Genomic DNA, 22,739 nt, shown 5'->3' on the forward strand with positions numbered 1-22,739 from the left:
AGCAGGATACAAAATAAATACACAGAAGTCAGTAGCCTTCATATATGCTAACAACAAACACACAGAGGATGAAATCAGAGAATCACTCCCATTCACAATTGCATCCAAAAAAATAAAGTACCTTGGAATAAACCTAACCAAGGAAGTAAGGAATCTCTACAATGAGAACTTTAAAACACTCATGCGAGAAATTGCAGAAGACACTAGAAAGTGGAGAAACATCTCTTGTTCCTGGATTGGAAGAATCAATATTGTGAAAATGGCAATCTTACCTAAAGCAATCTACACATTTAATGCAATCCCTATCAAAATTCCAAAGGCATTCTTCATGGAAATAGAAAAAACAATCTAGAAATTCATTTGGAATCACAAAAAACCTCGAATATCTAAAATAATACTGAGCAACAAAAAAAGAGGCTGGTGGTATCACCATACCTGATTTTAACCTATACTACAGAGCCATAGTAACAAAAACAGCATGGTACTGGCACAAAAACAGACATGTAGATCAGTGGAACAGAATAGAGGACCCAGATATAAGCCCAAGTAGCTATAGCCAACTGATATTTGATAAAAATGCCAAAAATACTCATTGGAGAAGAGACAGCCTCTTCAGCAAATGGTGTTTTGAAAACTGGATATATATCTGCAGAAGGATGAAAATAGATTCCTCTCTCTCGCCATGCACAAGAATTAAGTCCAAATGGATTAAAGACCTTAACATCAGACCTCAAACTCTGAAACTGCTAGAGGAAAAAGTAGGGGAAACCATTCAACATATTGGTCTTGGCAAAGACTTTCTGAATACAACCCCAGTTGCTCAGGCAATAAAACCACAGATTAATCACTGGGACTTCATGAAATTACAAAGATTTTGCACTGCAAAGGACACAGTGAAAAAAGCAAAGAGGCAACCTACAGAATGGGAGAAAATCTTCGCCAGCTATATATCTGATAGAGGATTAATTTCTAGGATATACAAAGAACTCAAAAAGTTAAATAATAAGGAATCAAACAAGCCAATCAAAAAATGGGCTATGGAGCTAAATAGCGCATTCTCAAAGGAAGAAATACGAATGGCATATAAACATCTAAAAAAATGTTCTATGTCACTAGTCATCAGGGAAATGCAGATTAAAACTACATTGAGATTCCATCTCACTCCTGTCAGATTGCCACCATCATGAAAACAAATGATCATAAATGTTGGCGGGGATGTGGAAAAACAGGAACCCTTCTACACTGCTGGTGGGAATGCAATCTTGTCCAGCCATTGTGGAAAACAGTGTGGAGGTTCCTAAAACAGCTAAAGATTGATCTACCATATGACCCAGCTGTAGCACTCCTAGGCATATATCCAAAGGACTCATCTCATTTCCTTAGAAGTACGTGCTCAACCATGTTTATTGTTGCTCAATTTATAATAGCTGGGAAATAGAACCAGCCTAGATGTCCCTCAACTGATGAGTGGATAATGAAGATGTGGCACATTTATACAATGGAGTTCTACTCAGCAGTAAAGAAAAATGAAGTTATGAAATTTGCAGAAAAATGGATGGACCTGGAAAGGATTATACTAAGTCAGGTAACCCAGGCCCAGAAAGCCAAGCGCCACATATTCTCTCTCATATGTGGATCCTAGGTACAGATGATTGGGCTTCTTCTTGAGAAGGAAAATACTTAGTAGCAAAGGCCAGTAAGTTAAAAAGGAGACATAAAGGGTAGAGAAAGGAAGGGAGGTGGTTAATTAATAGGTTGATATTGTATATATGTAAGTACAATGATTGAGATGGGGAGGTAATATGATGGAGAATGGAATTTCAAAGGGGAAAGTGTCAGGGGGGAGGGAGGGAATTACCATGGGACATTTTTTTATAATCATGGAAAATGTTAATAAAAACTTAAAAAAAAAAAGAAACTGATAAGCATTTCTAGGATGCCATTGTACATATCTACCAGTAATGTGTAACTTTGCTCCTGCCAGCATTTGGTTTTGTCATGATTCCTTTTTAATTTTATGCATTTTGATAGGTGTATAATTACATTTTCTCTAATAAGTAATGATAGGAAGCCCTTTTTCATGTGCCCATTTACCATCTGCAAATCTTCTCTGATGAAATGCTGCTGCATCTCAGCCTGGTTCCTAATGGGACTGAGTTCTGGGTGTTCTTTACACACTCTAGATGAGTCTTTTGTCAGATATATTGTATACATGGATTTCTATCCTAGTTTGTAGCTTTTCATTCTCTTAAGAGTATTTACTGCATTTCAGTGAATGCCAATGTCTTCTTTTTATTCTGCTAAGGATCCCACATTTATGCCTGGGGACTCTTTATCAAGGTCCTAAAGATTTTCTGTTTTCTTCTTAAAGTTGTGTATTTCTGCATTTATATATAAATTTATTTTTCACTTTCAGATAACATCTATATAATCCACAAAGTTTAAGTTAAGATTCTTCTTTTCTTTTCTTTCAATCTATGGTTTTCCAGTTACTCCTGTTCTATTTGTCTAATGACTGTTCTCTCACCACAGTTTAGCTTTGCAGCCTTGAGGACATTCAGCAGGCTGTTATTGGTTGGGTACTTTGAAGCTGGCTTTTCTGTTGACCTTTTCTCTGCCCTGTGGCCAGCATGCACAGTCTTCCACTAAGGACTCCAACATAGCTGTAAACTGGGCAGGTTGGTGCTTTATGCTTTTCCAAATTGTCCCAACTATATTAACTGCTTTATCTTTCCATACAAAGTCTAAAATAGAATGATCTTATCCAACTCTACAAAAAAATTTCCCTGAGATTTTGACAGGAATTGTGTTAAACTTACATATTAGTTTGGGAAAAACAGAAATTTGACAATTTTATTTTAGTTGACAAATATGGTATTTCCCTCCACTTATTTAGCTCTTTAGTTTTTCAAATCAATCTTTTCTAGTTTTCAGTATCACATATAATACATTTTTAAGCTTTATTTATAAACTAAGAGTTTACTTTATAATCATAAATTGCAATGTATTTTAAATTTTGCTTTCCAGATGTTCATTGTTGATATACAAAAATATAATTATTTTGTATTCTAATATTGTGCATTGTGATCTTAGTGACTTCTCAGTTCCACAAGTTTATTGCTGATGATTTGTTAGAACTGTTCTATGATGATAATCATGTCATCTACAAATAAAAGTGGTTCTCTTTTTCTTTTGTTTTTTAGTTTTTCAATGTAGGGTCTCACTCTAGCCAAGGCTGACCTGGAATTCACTATGTAGTCTCAGGCTGGCCTTGAACTCACAGCGATCCTCCTACCTCTGCCTCCCAAGTTCTGGGATTAAAAGTGTGTGCCACCACACCTGGCTTCTTCTTTTTCTTTTGTTCTATATGTCATATATGTTCTTTTCTTTTTTAAAATTTTAATTAGTTTTATTATTGTTTTCATTTTTGTTTTCTAAGACAAGTCTTACCAATGGAGTCTAGAGATTTCTAATTTCATTTTGGAGAAGTTCTCACCTCGAAAGTACAGAAGCTACAGTGGGTATAAGGGCATTCAAATATTTGTTTCATAATAAAAGCGTTGACTTTAATGTTCATTTATTTTAAGGAATTGTTCCATTTTATCTAGTAGTCAGATAGTATTGTCTAGAGGTACTCGTACTGTCACTTTCTCAGCTATTTGATGTTTGCAGGGTCTTTAGTGATATCCTTGAGCTTCTGTTGACGTTAGATTCTTTTTCTCTTTTCTATGAGAGAGAGAGCAAGAGCAAGAGAGAGACAGAGAGACAACTGTGTGCCAGGGCCTCCAGCCACACCAATTGAACTCCAGAACTCCAGACATATGTGCTACCTTATGCTCATGCATGACCTTATACATGAATTGCCTTGTGTGTATGTATTATGTGGGATCTGGAGAGTCGAACATGGGTTCTTAGCTTTTGCAGACAAGTACTTTAACTGCTAAGCCATCCCTCCAGCCCAAGTTTTCCCTTTTGTAAAGTAAGCATTTAGTACTGTGAATTTTCCCTTTAACAATAATTTTGCTTCATCAGATAGATTCCGATACGTATTATTTTCATTTTCATCGTGTTATTTAATGGCACTGTTATCATTTTTATTTCATTTAATGTATTTTAATTTTTTTTCCTGGGCTACAGAGATAGCTGAGTGGTTATGGCGCTTTCCTAAAAAGTTAATGGACCCAGGTTCAATTCTTCAGAACCCATATAAAGCAGATACACAAGGTGGCTCACACATCTAGAGTTCATTTGCAGTGACTGGAGGCCCTGGCATGACCATTCTTTCTTTCTCCCCCTACCTCCTGCCTTTCTCTCTCTCTCTCTCAAATGAATAAATAAAAATAAAATATTGGGCTGGAGACATGGCTTAGCGGTTAAGCGCTTGCCTGTGAAGCCTAAGGACCCCGCTTCGAGGCTCAGTTCCCCAGGTCCCACGTTAGCCAGATGCACAAGGGGGCGCACGCGTCTGGAGTTCCTTTGCAGAGGCTGGAAGGCCTGGCGCGCCCATTCTCTCTCTCTCCCTCCATCTGTCTTTCTCTCTGTGTCTGATGCTCTCAAATAAATAAATTAATTAATTATAAAAAAGAAGAAAAATAAAATATTTAAAAATTTTCCTTGGGGCTGGAGAAATGACTTAGCAGTTAAGGTGCTTTCCTGGGAAACCTACAGACCCAGGTTTGTTTCCCCAGTACCAACATAAGCCAGATGCACAAAAGTGACACATGTGTCTAGAGTTTCTTTACCATATCTGAAGATCCTGGTGCACCCATTCTCTTTGTCTGTCTCTTCCTCTCGTCTCTGTCTCTGTCTCTCTCTCTCTCTCTCTCTCTCCTCTCTCAAACAAATAAGTAAATAAAATATATATTTTTAATTCTCAACTATATTTTGTAAATGGTGAAGTAAATCCCCCTTATGGGGATTTTAAGAATTATTCCAATATAGCTAGTAGACTTACTTACACTCAGACACATATGAAATTAAAGAACTTATTTTACTCATGGATCCTAAAAAGAAAAGGCCTAAGCACACCATGGAGGGGTTGTATGAAAAGAGCTCCCAGGCAGCTGTCTCAAACAAGTAGATGGGCAACAAGAGTGAGGAATCATGAACATCTTCATTGGAGATCAGAGCAGGACACATAAGCACAGCATGATGGGATTTTACTTATGAGTCTAATGTTGCCACTAGATTGTCAGAGAAGAGCAAGAAGGATTTGAGGGGCTAGAGAAATGGCTCAGCACTTAAAGACACTTGCAAAGCCTAATGGCTTGGGTTCAGGTCTCCAGACAACCATGTAAAGCTGATAAGCATTTTTTGCAGCAGCAAGAAACTCTAATGTTCCCATACGCATGCCCTGTGCATGCGCATGCATACACATGCTCATATAACTATATTCTTTTTTAAAAAAATCTATTTTTTAAAAAAGAACTGTTTTTAATTTTTTTATTGACAACTTCCATGATTATAAACAATATCCCATGGTAATTCCCTCTCTTCCACCACTTTCCCCTTTGAAACTCCACTCTCCATCATATCCCCTCCCCCTCTCAATCAGTCTCTCTTTTATTTTGATGTCATGATGCTTTCCTCCTATTATGATGACCTTGTGTAGGTAGTGTCAGGCATTGTGAGGTCATGGATATCCAGGCCATTTTGTGTCTGGAGGGAGTGTGTTGTATGCAGTCCTACCCTTCCTTTGGCTCTTACATTCTTTCCACCACCTCTTCCACAATAGACCCTGAGCCTTGGAAGGTGTGATAGAAATATTTCAGTGCTGAGCACTCAGCTGTCACTTCTCAGCACCATGGTACCTTCTGAGTTATCCCAAGTTCATTGCCATCTGAAAAGAGAAGCTTCTCTAATCAAAAGTGAGAGTAGCCGGGCATGGTGGTGCATGCCTTTAATACCAGCATTCAGGAGGCAGAAGTAGGAGGATCACCATGAGTTTGAGGCCACCATGAGACTACATAGTGAATTCCAGGTTAGCTTGGACCAGAGTGACACCCTACCTCGAAAAACCAAGTAAAAAAAAAAGTGAGAGTAGCATTAACATATGGATATGAACATTAAAGGAAGTGCTTACAGAGCAGTTTGGTGAGCATAGTATATACATTTAGCAAGATAGCAACAGATGTTTTACCTCTAGGGCTCATGACTACCCCTGTCATAGGTTTTCAGTATCAGGGATGTATTCCCTCCCATGAGGTGGGCCTCCAATGCAATTAGAGGGCAGTTGGTTTCCCCTATAACAGATGTGCCACTATTGTATCCATTGGCTATTTGGCCTGGTTGGCCAAATATAAGGCTTACAGTGTCCACTGTTGAGTATCTTCACTGGTGATTTCTCTCTCTCCCACTGAACTGCATGCAGCATGGCTTTTTCCAGCTTTCTGTTAGCTGGTCTACATGGAGAAGCTTTTCAGTTCAGTTCCAGCAGGATTTCTAAGTGACCTTGAAGCCCAAGCATGTGGAGTCTTCAGCAATAGGGTTTTACCTATTCCTGGTGGGAAACTAAGGGCTTTGGCAATGGCCTATAATGTTTTGGGGACATTAGTGACCTCCCTGGCCAACAATTCACTGGAAGGTATCCCATACCTGGCACTTAAAATTTTTTTTTTTTTAGAGCATATTTTTTTTTATTTCTACAGAGTTCCTGAGGACCACATCGTCCCATTATCTATACAAATAGAAACCATACAGATCATAACATCCAGTCCCAGATTAGCATTTTAAGTAGAAAGCAAATAACACCCACACGAGAGGAACCAACCACACCATGAAGTGGAGACCAGAGCCGAGAGCGCCTGCGTCTATACAGAATCAGCGAGCGAGCAGAAGCCCACACGTCAGGGCTGCGTGTGGATCATGGGGCTGAGTCATTCACGCCACACGTGATTTTTTTTTTTTAATTTAATTGATTAGTTTTCTTTTCAGTAAATACAGGCAGTTTGGTACCATTATTTAGGCTCATCTGTGATCTACCCCCTCCCATTAGACCCTCCTTATTATTGAAAATGGGTCGTGCATTGTGGAGTTAGCCCCCAGTTATTAGTATGATAAATGTCTCTGAAAATCATGACCCAACATGTAACTCTGACATTCTTTCCGCCCCCTCTTCTGCAAGATTTCCCTGAGCCATGTTGGGTTCATTTTTGGTCTGCTTCAGTGCTGAGTTGTTGGGGGCCTCTGGGGCTCTGGCTCTCTGATTTGGTAGGAGTTGATTTTTCTCTGAATTGATCTCCTTCCCCTTAGTGCTGGTATCCAGTTCACAGGAAAACATCACCCTTGCTTATTTCGCCAGTTGTCCTTAGTTTCAGTTGGGCCCCTTCTGAGGTATGTTGGGGCAGCTCTCTTCTTAGGATCTGCATCTATCTGGAAAAGAGAAGCAGATTCTCCAACGGAGAGTGAGTTAGCACCCAGAAAATTGAGATAACACTTACTTTTTTGATAGACAGTTTGATAGGTGTAGGCCCTCTTATACCCCGTGATTGATGGTAGCTTGATATTGTAGAGTGGGCTTGTGTTTGGGTATGGTTCTGACTTGTTTCCCAGCTCCAGCTAAGGGTCTAGTACCACTGAGTGGATCAGTTAGCCAAATCAAGAGCAATTGATTCCTCACCATGGCTGTGTACCACTATTGCACTTGTATGGGTATCACATCCGGTTAATTGTTGCTACTTAGGTTAAACAATGTGTTGCTTGGACAGATCTTGGTCACTTCCCCCAGTCGCCTATGTAGCGCCTTCTGGCACTAGACACGCTGACTGTCTGGGGACTGACTCTCTCCTGGCTTCCAGCCATGTCATTCCATTTTACGTGTCAGGTGCGTATGGAGTCTTCAGCAATAGGGTCTTACCACTGGCCTTTGGTGGGTCATCAATTACTCTGACAGAAGTCTGTCATTGTTTTGGGAAACCTTGTAGGTTTCTCTGATCAAAAGCTCATTGTGGATTGTAGGCCCAAGCTGGAAGTGGGGGTTACAGGTCAGTGTCCACTAAGAAATTGAGGAAAAAGATAACTAATATACAAGAGTTTGAGAGGAGAGAGATAGAGGGGAGAGGGGGAGAGGGAGGGAAGGAAGATGTAGGAGATTTAGGTCAGTCTTGATCCTACTCTCTCCAGTGTCTTGTGGTTCAGGTGTTTCCTGTAAGGGACTAGTGAAGGTTCAGTCATTTGGTCTGTCTTTTAGGAAGTAGAATTTTATGGTACCATTGCTGTTTGGGTCCGGATTACTATTTTCCACCCTTTGATTCCCTCCCCGCCACATCCTGCTAGCTGCTGAGGAGTGGTACTGAAATCAACATTTATCTGGAAATGTTCTTTAATTCTATGTTTTTGCTTCATATACCTTTCAACTTGCTTTTAAATGAGCTAATGTTGCAAAGCCCTCTTGGCATATGTACTTTACCCTCATTTCTTTTTTCCTGGGTATGTAAAGCCTTTATTCTGAATCACATTAATATGAAACATGAATATCATGAAGTTGAATGGAATACTCAAAAATATGTATCTTCCCTAAAATGTTGAGAGAAGCTTTTATATTTAAAGCAATTATAATGATATTATTCTGATCACTGTCCTGTTTTGACTTTATTTTTAAAATGTTTTGAAGTTGAAGATTTAAATATTTTATTAATAGTTCTAATCTTTTGAGTTACATGTTACATTAAACCTATTCATAGTAGAGTCTTCTGCTCAAAGGTATTATAACCCTGATAGTAATTATTAACTCTTTAGTTTAATATGTTTTACATTTCTGGGGTTTGAACTCAGGGCCCTATATATGTTAGGGAGATACTCTATCACTGAACTATGTTCCCAGATTTTTAGATAGGATCTTGCTAAGTTTTCCATGCTGGCTTTGAACTTACTCTGTACTCATGTATGACTTGAACTTATGATCCTCTTGCCTAAACCTCTGTAGCAGCTGGAATGACAAATGTGAATCATCAGACCCAACTTAATAATTAAATCTTCATCTGGTATAATTTATATAAGGTCCACTCACAGTTTAGCTACTCTGTGAACTTGTATTGCCTGCTTCCAGAACACCTTGTAAGTATTTCATGAATTGTACTTTAAGACTTTCAGAACACCTAACATGCTTTTTCTTCAGGTTAGGAAGTCCAATCTCACAGAAACTACTTATGACAATAATGGTGGACCAGAAATGGTGCTTAAAATAGTTTCTGCCTACATGTAAAAAGCATTCTCGGGGAAGATGGATCAGAATTGCTCTGTGTACCTTCAAGAAGACTTATGAGTTAGAACTACAGTGAGACTATTTTAAGAATCAGAAATTGTTTTGGGATAGGGAAAAGGCTATATGGAGGGGAGATGGGAGCAAGAGAGGGTAGTAGTGAGTGAATCTAATCAAAGTACAATGAAAATATAATGAAACCCATTATCTGGATAATGAATATATACAAATTTTAAAAAAGCAGAGGCTGGAGAGATGGCTCAGTGATTAAGGTTCTTGCCTGCAAAGACTAAGGACCCAGGTTTGATTCCCCAGGTCCCACATGTAAGCCAGATGTACAAGGTGGTGTATGTGTCGAGTTCATTTGCAGTGGCTGGAGGCTTGGATATGCCCATTTTCTTTCTTTCTTTCTCTCTCTCTCAAATAAATAAGACTTAAAAAATAAAATAAAAACAGGATGGGTGGGTACAGAGGTGGCCTTGTGGATAAAGTGTTTGCCACATAAGTATAAGAATGGATTTTGGATCCTTGGATTTTGGATTTTTGGTAGTTTGAATGTATGGCCCCATAGTCTTGGGTGTCTTATTAAAATTAAGTTTGCAGCTTCAGGCCCTAGCAGGCAGACTCCTGCTGCAGTGAGAGTGTCACTGGGAGCAGATCTGAATTCCAGCACAAAGGTTTGTGCTCTGGCGGTGTTCCTACTTGATGCTTTTATTGGTATTCTTGCCTGGTGGTGTTTTTTCTCTCTGCTTGGATATATGAAAGGGAGCCAGCTTCTTTCACCACTGAAGGAACTTCTCTGGATCTTAAGCTTGAATCCCTTCCTCCCATAAACTGTGTCTGGTTTGGATGTTCATCCCAACAGTGTGAAACTGTCTATGACAGATCGCATCACCTACATAATGCTGAGTGGGCATGGTGGACCACTTGTATGTGGGAGGTAGAGACAGGGAATCCCCAGGCAAACTGGCCAGCTAGACTAGCTTAATTGGCAAGATCTGGGCTCACGTGAAAAAACTCTCAGCAGAATAAAGAGGTATTGAGCAAGATACCTGATGTCAACCTCCAGATTTTATACACACTCATACAAACAAAAACAAACCCTACAGCCTGGGGAGATATCTCAGAGGCAAAAGGTTTTCCTGGAGCATGAAGATCTTAGTTCAGACCCCAGTCCTCACATAGGATGCTGGACATGGCATCATGCACCTCTAATCCCAGCACTGAAGAGTTGGAAACAGGAGGAGTTTTTGAGCTCTCTTGCTAGCCAATCTAGCCTTAGTGAGTTCAGGCCAATGAGAGACCTTGTCTCAAAATGGTGTAGATGATGTTCCTGAGGACAATACTCAAGGTTTTCTTTTGGACTTTATAAATGTGTACACGTGTTCACATTCCCACACATATACATGGACCTACAAACATGCATACATATGTGCATGCACAACACACATATACACCTTACTGATGGCTCAGTGAGGTCTGAGAAGATGGTTCAGAGAATAAAGTGTTTGCTACATTACTGTGAGTACCTGAGTTTGAATCTCCAGACCTCACATAAAAGCAGGAAGCTATGGTGGACATCTGTAATCCTAGTACACATACTGAGAGAAGTACAGGCAGGAAATTTTACTGGAAGCATGCAAATAGATTAGTAAAAAAAAAATGAGAGACCCTGCCTCAAACTAGGCAAGGACTAAAACATTGTCCTTTGATCTGCACATGCATGCTGTTGTGTGTACATGGTGTGCATACATGCATACCCAAGTAAGTAAATATTTTTTTGAAATTCATAAGAAAAAGGATCAGAGATTATAGAAAGATGAAATGAATTTCCTTGGTGATTAACTTTTTCCATCTCCAGAGCACTTCAAACATAAGTTAGATATTCCTAGGGAATTTAAACATTTCAGAGATGATCTTAGCATGGCTTAGGTTATTGGTAATAATGGCCATTATAGACTGCTTTTTTTATGATCTTATACAACACAGAGGATTTATATTAGGTTTGAACTATAGAACCTCAGGGCTAAAGCAAATGTTTGAATTCATCAGTCACAACTGAAAATATATTAAGGGGAGAGAGAGAGAAAATGAGAAAGTATGGGCATGTCAGAGCTTCCTGCTACTACAAAGGAACTCCAGATACATGTCATACTTTGCACATCTGGCTTTACATGGGTACTGGGAAATTGAACCCAGTTAATTTCAATGTCAGACTTTGCAACCAAGTACCTCCAACCATTAAGCTATCTCTCTAGCCCCAAGATTATATGTGATTTAGTTAAATCATCAATTAAAATTTAATTTCCTGATAAATTATCTACTACACTAGTTAAAATAACAGATTCCAAGTTGTTAATTACAAGTACAGTTCTTCAAATGCTTATTGCATGAATAGAACATAGATACTTGAAAAAGCTTACTTGCTCATGTGTGCGGCCCCAGGGCACAGAGCCCATGCTAGTTTGCTTCTTCAAATCGGATTTTCCATCTACTAAGTCTCAATACAAAAAGAGAACCGAAGTAGATATATGATGAAGAAATTTGCCACACTGTAGGTGTATATTAGCGAATTTCCAAACAAGGTCAAGTTATATGCTCTTCTAGTGTCCTAATTATTAAGTCAATTGTTACTTTTATGACCAATGTTCTTAAGTGTCAGCAGAGAGAAAACAGAACAGCATAAACTTGATTACCAATAATTAAAACATACCACAATTACTTCTCAAAGATAATTATTTTCTTCAGTGGGACCATACTCTGACAATTGTGAGATTTTTGTCTAAACTCACCTTCTGCCACTAGGAAACAGGGCCAGGCATATTTGAGAGGAGCAGATGGGCAGTCATAATATATGCTTGCTAAATGTATTATCCAAAATCTAAATGCTCCTTCACTTATATATCCTCTTATTGTTCCATTGGAGGAGTTCAGATACTTAGTATTGATAAATCTTTAGATTCTCTTCATTTCAGGAATCTCTCATTAACAGGGCATTATTTCCAGTGATGAAATCTTCACTCTTTTTGACAGTGTCAGTAACTGACTTTGAAGCTTTTGTTCCATTTCTTTTCTATCACACTTTGAAATGCATATCCAAGCCCTCTGTGCAAACTGATCCCTCATACTTTCATGAGAAAGAAAAAGCATCTTAGTAGGTCTATGTGCAAACAGCTTTCAATTGTTTTGTTACAGTTTGGGTATGAAGTGTGTTGAACCCTTTGTCCCTCACTTGTGGTGGTGTTATTTTGGGAGATTCTGGAAACTGCAGGAGGTAAGGCCTTCTTAAAGGAAGTAGGGCACTGGGGGCAGGCAGGTCATTGAAGATATCTTGCTCCTGGTCCCTTCCTTGATCTGTCACTGCTTTCTGTCTATAGTTAGATGGAGACAATCAATCCTCTGACATAGACTCTGGTCACTATGTTGTTCTGTTCAAGTTCATGTTGCTAAGAGACCAGAGACTGAAACTTTCAGCAAAATAAATGATTCCTCCTCTATATTGTTCTGTCAAGTACTTTTGGTCACAGCATTGCAAAAGTAACTGATACAATCATTATTGCTGATAAAATAATTTTAAGTACCATCTCTAAAACAAATCTGTAATAAAACCATCAGAGGACTGGGGAGATGGCTTAGTGACTAAAAGACACTTGCTTGCAAAGTCTTCTGACCTAAGTTCAATTCCTCAGAACTCATGTAAAAGTGCAGGCAAAATGGTCCATGCATCTGTGATCCCAAGATGCCTTTGACAATGAGAGGCAGATCCAGAAGAATCAGAAGCTGTTGGGCCAGCTCTTGGGTCTGACATTTGTTTACAAGTAGCAAGAGACCCTGCCACAAAGAAAGGGTAGCACAGACACCTGGAAGTTGTCCTCTGCCTTCCCAGGCATGCAGTGGCATGGCACACATATATACAAATCAAACATATTAAAATATATCTGCAAATGCAAGCTTGAGCAACACTGCTTTATAGCTTATGTCTTAGGACATCTTTAGATTCACCAAATATATAAATTCAACTTTAGTGGCCATTTTTACATCATTTTAAATACAAACTGAAGTATCAGTCTATTGAAAGAAAACAGTGTTTATTTTTCACCCTGGTTTTGAGTTATGTTTCTAATATACTAGATCATGTTACTAGTGTCTGTGAATTTGTTAACATGTTGGGTGACATGTTGACTCCAGGAAAGGGAAAGACATGCTGAAATGTACCTGGTTTGCAGGTTTGCATGTAGGCGGCACATGCAGGGATCTGCCATGATGAAGGTCACCATCTAGTGTCAGCCACACCAGCCACAAGATAAGTACCACATATGCTAATGCTCTTCCTCGGAGCCATCCCTTGAGCCAATCAAAGTTGGAGCTGGTAAATGGAAGAGTCAGGATTTGCCCCTGGCAGGCTGCTCTAGATTTCATGTTCTTAACTCTCTAGTAACAGTCTGTCAGTTTCCTCACTACATTAATCCACTCACAGCAAATCATTATCTAAACCAGATCTACTTCCACCAGCTTCTCATGTCAGGTGGTCTTCTCCTCCTGACTTGTTGTAGAATGGGGCACGATTGTTATGCATTGGGCTTTCCTTGTCTATAGACAGTTCATTTGCATCTCCACACAATTAGCAATTTGTTCCTTGGTACAGCTGCACACATTTTCACATTGCTAAGATAATAAACTACTCCTAATTTCCAATGAGTGCAGTTAGCTGTTAGGAGGCAATAACCAAAAAAGGGCCATGCTTCCAAATGGCCAGTGATTACATAAGATGCAGTACACTGCTGTGTTGGCATTGCTACAACATTCATACACATGCACTCAGTAGTCTCTGTGCCCGGGCCCCTGTGCTGTCAGGGGACATGAGTCCCTTGCACTCTCAGTCACATACCTATTGGTCTAGTTGGCAAATGGAACCTCACTAAATGCAAAATTACTTAGTGGTTTCCATTACATGCCTTGAGATGCTTACAAGGTAACATATTTTCTTTTGGGGGATGATTTATTAAGACAATTAAAGATGTTTTTAAGTCTAAAATATGTGTTTTATTGTTCATAAATTATACAGGGCATTTATAAGACATATCTTGCTTTAGTATTTTCATTATTTGCAATTTCACACAAAGCCCTTTATAGACACAGGAAGAACTAGTATGGTCTTCCCGGCACTGACTGAGGACTAACCTCAGCTTCCTGAAATGCCTTTCTGGGTCTCTACCAACGGCCACCACAAACTTGTAGGCAGTGATGTATAGCAGACCCCTTTTGTTTTCCAGATCTTTCCTACTTATGGTGGCAGTGAGTTTAGAGTGTGAATTCAATAAGACAAGCTGGAAGGAGGGGTCAAAGGCAGAATTTCCAAAGATAGAAAGTAGAGGAGGCAGCCTGGGCAGTCTCACGCAGGCGCCCAGTTGCCTGCTTGACACAGGAATGGAAATTCCTTGAGGCAATGGAAGGCTTGTAAGTACAGGTACTTGGGAACTTTGAAGAGACTTCCCAAAGCTCTTCAACAATGATGATTTAACAATCTGTACAGTACAGACTGATCCAAGTTCCATAAGATGACAAAAATATTTTTGAATTTATTACCACGCCAATGTCTTGCCCTCCAAATTGAGGTTTCCCACAGTGATGGTGCATGATGTCACTAGTGTGCTTATATGGTCACTCAAGCATAAGCAAGCGGTAGAGATGCAAAGACCAGAGGATGAACATAAGGAATGAAACAGGGACTCAGAACGCCAGAACCTACATGTACCAAATATCAAGTATCAAAGCTTTCAAAGCACAACAGAAATAAGACTAAACATTGTGATATATCAACCTTGATGCTTCTTTTCTATTTACTACTTATTTGCAAGCAGAGAAAAATAGAGAAGAAAGACAGACAGACAGACAGAATGGGCTCTTCAGGGACTCCAGCCACTACAAACAACTCCATATGCATGCACTACCATATGCACCTGGCTTATGTAGTTTCTGGAGAATTGAACCTGAGTCCTTAGGGTTCGCAGGCAAGTACCTTAGCCACTAAGCCATCTCTCCATCCCATGACACTTCTTTTAAAAGTTGAAGTTTGCCAGGTGTGGTGGCGTACACCTTTAATCCCAGCACTTGGGAGGTAGAAGTAGGAAGATCACCATGAGTTCAAGGCCACTCGGAGACTATATTCCAGGTCAGCCTGGGCTAGAGTGAGATTTTACCTCAAAAAACCAAAAAGAAAAAAAGCAAAAAAAAAAAAAAAACATTGAAGTTCACCACAGAAAATAATTTGAAACCCACCAAGATAGAGGTGGCATTTGATTATTAAAGTTCATTTAAACAGTCTGGTTTGAACCATTAACTAACAAAGATTTTAGTTCCATCACTTGATAATCCTTTTCTAAAGTGAAAATAAACAGGTTCCAACTTGTTTAGAAAATGTTTTGGCATCTTTTAAAATAAGTTGATATATATGTCTATTGACATTAATGATTTTTCCTGTTAACTTGTAAATTTAATTGTATTAAGTGGTAAGACTATGTCATATTTGTAAAGATAATATTTCTTTGTGCATGTTTGGCCATTTTATTTTGGTTGTTACATTCACTGGAGTACTTATTAATAATGCTGTTGTTATTCTGGTGCATTAGAAATGCTATTATTATTCATGTGCTAGGAAAGGACCCCCAGGTCTTGCACATGCTAGGTAAACTCTTCACTACTGAGCTATTATCCCAGGCCTTGGATTTTCAAAACAGCTCACTATTTAACACATGGTGGCCTTGAACTCAAGATGTCCTGCCTCTACTTCCTATGTACCCTTGGATTTTAAAAGATTACTGTTTATCCCATGGTGCCTTTGAACTCATGATGTTCTGCCTCTACCTTCGATGTGCTGGAGTTACAGGTGGGTGCCACCATGCTTGGCTTAAAGTGTATTTTTCCTGATACAATGGAAGTCCATTCATCTAAAAAAATATTTTCACATGTGCACAAATGTCAGGGCCTCTTGCTACTGCAAACACCAGATGCCTATGCCATTTTATTTATCTATTTATCTATTTATTTATTTATTGTCTGTCTTATGTAGGCAGATTGGGAATTGAACCCAGGCCTACTGGCAGGCTTTTCAAATAAACACCTTCAACCACTGAGCCATCTTCTTAGCCCAAGTCTACCATTTTTTTTCCACAGCTTTTTAAAGAAAAATTGCATGGCTGTTGTTTGTTTGTTGTTTTTTAAGATTTTTATTTATTTATATATTTATTTGAGAGTGACAGAGAGAGAGAAAGAGGCAGAGAGTGAGAGAGAGAATGGGCGCACTTCCAGCCACTGCAAACGAACTCCAGACACATGCGCCCCCTTGTGCATCTGGCTAACGTGGGTCCTGGGGAATCAAGCCTCGAACCGGGGTCCTCAGGCTTCACAGGCAAGCGCTTAACGGCTACGCCATCTCTCCAGCCCTGTTGTTTGTTTTTTTGATATTGTCTACAATTGCTGTTCCTAATTCATTCAGATACTATTTTGGAATATGAGTGAGGCAAGCAGTAGATTTTTTTTCTAGGGACAGAGTTGTCTTCCCTATCTAAGCCAAGAAGCTGGCCTGATTTGGCTGAACTGCTCTCTTTCCCATAATGCTCTAGGGAGGTAGACACAGGTCCCCCCTTTTCAACATGGCTGCACACTTAGGCTATAGGTCAGCTGCAGGTCAGAGAAAACAGCTGGTGGTCCTGCAGTCAAATGATAGAGATGACAGGGATGGAAGCTGGTTGTCCAGTGTGGTATTTTGTAGAAGCTATTAGGAAGATGAGGAAGAAATTGGTCTTAAAATTTCAAAATAAGCTGGGAATCATGGTGCACACCAAAAATTTTAGCACTTGGAAGGCAGAAGCTGAAAGATGATGAGTTCAAGGCCTACTTACCCTACATAGTAACACCAAACAAAATAAAATAAAACTAGGTTTACCCCATTTTGATCTTTTAATTCTCTCCTTTCCACCAATTTAACTTGTAGGAGACATGGGTAAAGCATTCTTCATATGTCAGTATGGGCTTGAATAGACCAGAACTTCTGGATAAAATGCACTTGACTCAAATGCTTCTGCCAGTCACTGTCCTTGACTTTCTGCAATTCTATGCCTAATGTGGCAGGCAGAAGGACAGGGTAATTGAAGTAAGATAGGCAAATGAAGACAATCAGTGAAAATTCTAAACAGCTTCACATTTGTCGAGTACCTTAAGTACAACTTGGTACTTAAACTATTTGAATTTTGGTGACTAAAAAGAGAAGGTAACAGCCACTTTGGAATGCTGCTTCCACACCCGATTACAGTACTAAGGCCACGTGCTCCTAACCCCACAACTTCCTACTCATGTGCTCAGAACAGGTTTGGAGTCTAGGCCATACACTGCCTGTGGTAGAAAACAGGAGCATTTCCACTGTCGGTAATAGTTGAATTGCTAAGGGATGAATAGATTTCTTTGATCCTAACCCTGAGTTAGTACATCGTTTGGATATGAAATGTCCTCCTAAAAGGACCATATAGTAACACTTAGACAAATCTCTGGAAAGTTCAGAGGGTCCAGCCTAGCTGGAGGAAGTAGATTCACCACTGGAAGCAGATCCTTAGAGACAGTGTTTCACACCAGGCCTCATTTGACCACTGTGTTTTCTGTCTTCTGTGAGTGAAGTGAGTGGCCTTTGCCACTTACTCTCATCACCATGAATTAAGAATCCATAGACCTGAGGGCTTTAGATTGCAAATACCTGAAACCATGAGGTAAAATAAATAATTCATCTTTTATGTTGTTTGCTCTGCTATTTGGTCATAGCAATGAAAACCGGTAACCTATTAAAGCTACAGTGTCCTTATTTGCAAAATCACAAGAATGATCTTATTTCTATTTCCCAAAGACTGTGAGTCTGGATCTTTAGTTAGAAAGGTCCTTGAAATGTTAGAAAGGACAAAGGTGGTCAAAATTTGAAAAAACTAGTAGAAACATTATCAAGAGAAACCAAAGGGACTCACCCATAAGCTTATTAAGACTAGATTTAGGGAGAAAAATGGATAGAAAAAAAGTCATAAACTTGGCATGGTGGCTCATGCCTTTAATCCCAGCACTTGGTAGGCAGAGGTAGGAGGATCACAGCTGAGTTCGAGGCCATCCTGAGACTACATAGTGAATCTTAGGTCAGCCTGAACTGGAGCGAGACCCTACCTTGAAAAAAAATAAAAGGCATAGATACTAATCAGAAAATGAACAACTAGCTAGAAACAATCACCAGGAAAATAGTTAAAATATATGCTGTTTTAAAAAATGTTTACTTTTATTTATTTATTTGAGAGTGACGGGGGGGTGCAGAGAGAAAGATTGAATGGGTGTGCCAGGGCCTCTAGCTGCTGAAAACAAACTCCAGACGCATGCACCCTCTTATGTATCTGGCTAACATGGGTCCTGGGGAATCAAGCCTTGAACTGGGGTCCTTAGGCTTCACAGGCAAGCACTTAACTGCAAAGCCATCTCTCCAGCCCAAAATATATGCTTTTTATATAAATAGGGATAAAAAGGAAGTTGGATAAAATACTGTCAATATCAGGTACGAAAATTAAGTCAAAATTACAATATTTCAATTACATGCTTAAAATGTATTTAGCAATATATTTTGTAAAGGAGACAGCTAAAAGCAAGAACAAATAAAAATGGAGTTGAAAAAGTGATATGTGAGAAAATTATGAGTTGAATAAAAGCAACAGTAGGAAACACGTGTTTTCTTGAGGTGGGGTTTTAGGTAGCCCTGTCAGTAGCTGAGGATGACTGGATTTCTGATCCTCCTGCCTTCACTTTTCCAGTGCAGGGATCACAAGCATGCTGAGGATCACACCCAGGGCTCAGTGCATGCTAGATAAGCACTCTACCACCTAAGCTACATCCCTAACCCCAGAAAGAAAAAAAAAAAAGTAAAAAGTAATTCACAAAACAAAGTTAAATAGTAAGTCAAAAGATTTAATTATGAACACAGATCCAACTAATAATAAAGTCTAAAATGTATATCACAACATTTGGCAGAATTGTATCTGAATATGGAAAACATTATCATGAAACCAAATCTATCAGATTTTTGTATATTCTCCTTTTTTGTCCTGTTCAAGAACTTTTAGCTTTTTCAGGAAAAAAAAAAAAAAGATGATGTTTTTGGATTATTTTCCCCCCAGGTTTTGTTTTCCCTTTCAGTTTCAGTTCTCTGATTCATTTCATTGGCATTTTTATGTGTGTGACATAACTTCTGTGGCTAGGATGCACTCCTGGCCAAGGTTCACTTACTTTCCTTCCAGTTCCTAGCCATACCGACAATCATTTCTCTGCTTTTGCTCTAAGTCAGGTGACTCTCATGTGTGGATCTATTACAGCACTCTGCTTTCCATTTTACCTTGAGAGCACATGTTGGAATTAGATTTAGAAGACCAGAGGTGGTAATTTCGTAAGATGCTATTTTTAGATTACCACATGAATTGTTTTGTGTTGCTAAAATTCTTCTGATTCTTCTCCCCAACTTACTTTCCATCCCTTTATAAGGATAAAGCTGGCCATGAGCTCTAGGATGTGCACTGGCAGTAGCCTGGAAAAGAGCTGTTAATGGTCATGTAATTTCTTTAGTATGTGATGAAAATATCCTACAATTGCTTATGGTGGGAGAATTGTGTGATATGCAAATAACATGTCAAACTGGTTTTAAAAATATTTAAAGTTATTATTTAATTAGGAAAATGTTTAGCTTTTGCTTACAAAGGAAAACATTCACTAATTCACTACAAGAAATATTTATATATACTTTTGCTAAGTAAGTATGTACTCACTTACTGAACATACATCACCTTCTGAAAATTCCTGAACTCTATTTTAGAATTTAACTGGCTCACTGAGACAAACACGCTAAGCAATGTGCATATGTTTCCTTGTGGACTTGGGGTGTCCTTTTTCTTCTTTATAGACTCATTCACTTTTTCTTCCTCAAAACGTTTGGAGGACACCCCTTTTAGGTCTTATTTAACAAACACTGATAAATAACAGCTGATAAAATGACAACTATTTGAATTGTATAGGCAAGGGATATTTTATAAATAAAATAAACTTAGAAGCTAGCATTGTGGTACAGGTAGGAAGATCATGAGTTGGATGCCAGCCTGGTCTCTATAGCAAGATCGTATAATAACAAAAAGAGAGAGGAAAGGAAGAGAAGGAGAGAGAGAGAGAGAGAGAGAGAGAGAGAGAGAGAGAGAGAGAGAGAGAGAAATTAACAGAATAGGCAGACAGTGCCCAACAGTAGCCAGTGTAAACTAATTACCACTGGAAAAATCTAGTTAGCTTGCATCCAACAAAGACATAAAAGGAACCACACTTTTACCTGACATCTTTCTGTGAAAACCTCAGTCTATGAAGATAAGCTACCCAGAGCTATAATATGTAGGTGGAAAAAGTCCTCTAGCTGTTCTTTCCAACTTCTTAGATGTGTATAAACTGACTTAAGTATCTTTTAGGTGGCATTTAATGATTATAGCCAAAAAAGGATTAATAAACTTCTTTCACCTGAAAAGGATAAAAAAAGTTTGAAATTAAAAGGGAAAAGGGACAGAGAATCAGCTCAGTGCTGTCCTTCTCCCTGCTTCCTGGCCCACTAATGGCATGGCTCCACCATGACAAACTAAACCCTCTGAAACTGTGAGCCAAAATACTTTCTTCCTCCCTTCAGTTGTTTGTGTCAGGCATTCGAGTCACAGTAGAAAGCTAACTAGGGGGCTGGAGAGATTGCTTAGTGGTTAAAGCACTTGCATATAAAGTCAAAGCCTCCCAGTTCAATTCCCCAGGACCCAGATGCACAAGGTGGTACATGTGTCTGGAGTTCATCTGCAGTGGCTGGAGGCCCTGGTGTGCCCATTCTCTTTCTAAAATAAATAAAATAAATTATTCAAAAAAGTGTGTGCCACCACACCTGGCTTAAAAATAAAACATGATGGGCTGGAGAGATGGCTTAGTGGTTAAGCGCTTGCCTGTGAAGTCTAAGGACCCCGGTTTGAGGCTTGATTCCCCAGGACCCACGTTAGCCAGATGCACAACAGGCGCACGTGTCTGGAGTTCATTTGCAGTGACCTGGCGTGCCCATTCTCTCTCTCTCTTTCTCTCTGCCTCTTTCTCTGTCTGTCACTTTCAAATAAATAAATAAACATAAAACAAAAAAATTTAAAAAATAAAAATAAAACATGAAAGCTAAGTAGGGCTGAGGAGATGGTTCAGTGATAAAAGGCGCCTGCTAGAAAAATTGAATGGCCTGCATTTGAGTCCCAAGTACCCACATCAAGCCAAATTCACAAAGATGGTACATGCAGCTGGAGTTTATTTTGCTGTGGTAAGAGGCCATTATTCTCTCCTTGAAAATAAATATTTTTTATCTATTTATGAGAGAATGAGCATGAGCATGCCATGCCCTCCAGCCACTGCAAATAAATTGAACTCCAGATGCATGCACCAACTTATATGGGACCTGGGTAATAGAACATGGGTCCTTAGGTTTGAACACAAGTACATTAACTGCTAAGCCTTCTCTTTAGCCTGCAGCTCTCTATTTTAATGCACAGAATTTGCTTCAAGGAGGAACCACAGCAACCATAGTCACTGCTGGTGATTTCTGCCTCTGGTGCTACAATAATCTTTGTGGTTTCATTTGTCTGCTTGTTTCTGAGATGGGGTCTCACTATGTTGCCCAGGCAGTTCTTGAATTTGGAGATCCACTGGCCTCAGTCTCCATAGTACTGGGACCTCAGACATGCACTGCTCTGCCTGGCTTATAGCAATCATGAATGTATGATTTCCTAAAAAAGTTTTTTAAAGAATTTGAGAAAATATTATAATAAATATTCAATTATAATAAATTCCCACTTTGCAATTTTAAGCATTTTCCTCTAGTCTTCCTTACCAAAATAAATGTTTTGATTATATTTTCCTTTACGTGAGTGCATAAAGCCATTTTAATGTTTGGTGTCATTTAATGGAGATTTCTGAATGTCATTTTAATAAAATTTTACTGACATGTAGTGCACTTAAAATATTTAAATAGCGCTGGGCATGGTGGTGCATGTCTTTAGTCCCAGCACTTGGGAGTCAGAGGTAGGAGGATCTCTGTGAGTTCAAGGCCATCCTGAGACTATATAGTGAATTCCAGATCAGCCAGGGATACAGCAAGACCCTACCTCAAAAAAAAAACTGAAATAATATGAAAGTGAGTCACTAAGAAGGTATATTAGGGCTGGAGAGATGGCTTAGCAGGTAAGGTGTTTGTCTGCAAAAGCAAAGGACCCAGGTTTGATTCCCCAGGACCCATGTAAGCCAGATGCACAAGGGACACATGTGTCTGGAGTTTGTTAGCAGTGGCTAGAGGCCCTGGCATGCCCATTCTCTCTTTGTCCTCATCTCTTTATATCCCTCACTCTCTGCTTGCAAATAAATAAATAAATAAAACTAAAAATATAATTTAAAAAACTTAAAAAAAAACTTTTTTAAAAAACAG

Source organism: Jaculus jaculus, chromosome 2, assembly GCF_020740685.1.
Source record: "Jaculus jaculus isolate mJacJac1 chromosome 2, mJacJac1.mat.Y.cur, whole genome shotgun sequence".
NCBI classification, from domain to species: domain Eukaryota; kingdom Metazoa; phylum Chordata; class Mammalia; order Rodentia; family Dipodidae; genus Jaculus; species Jaculus jaculus.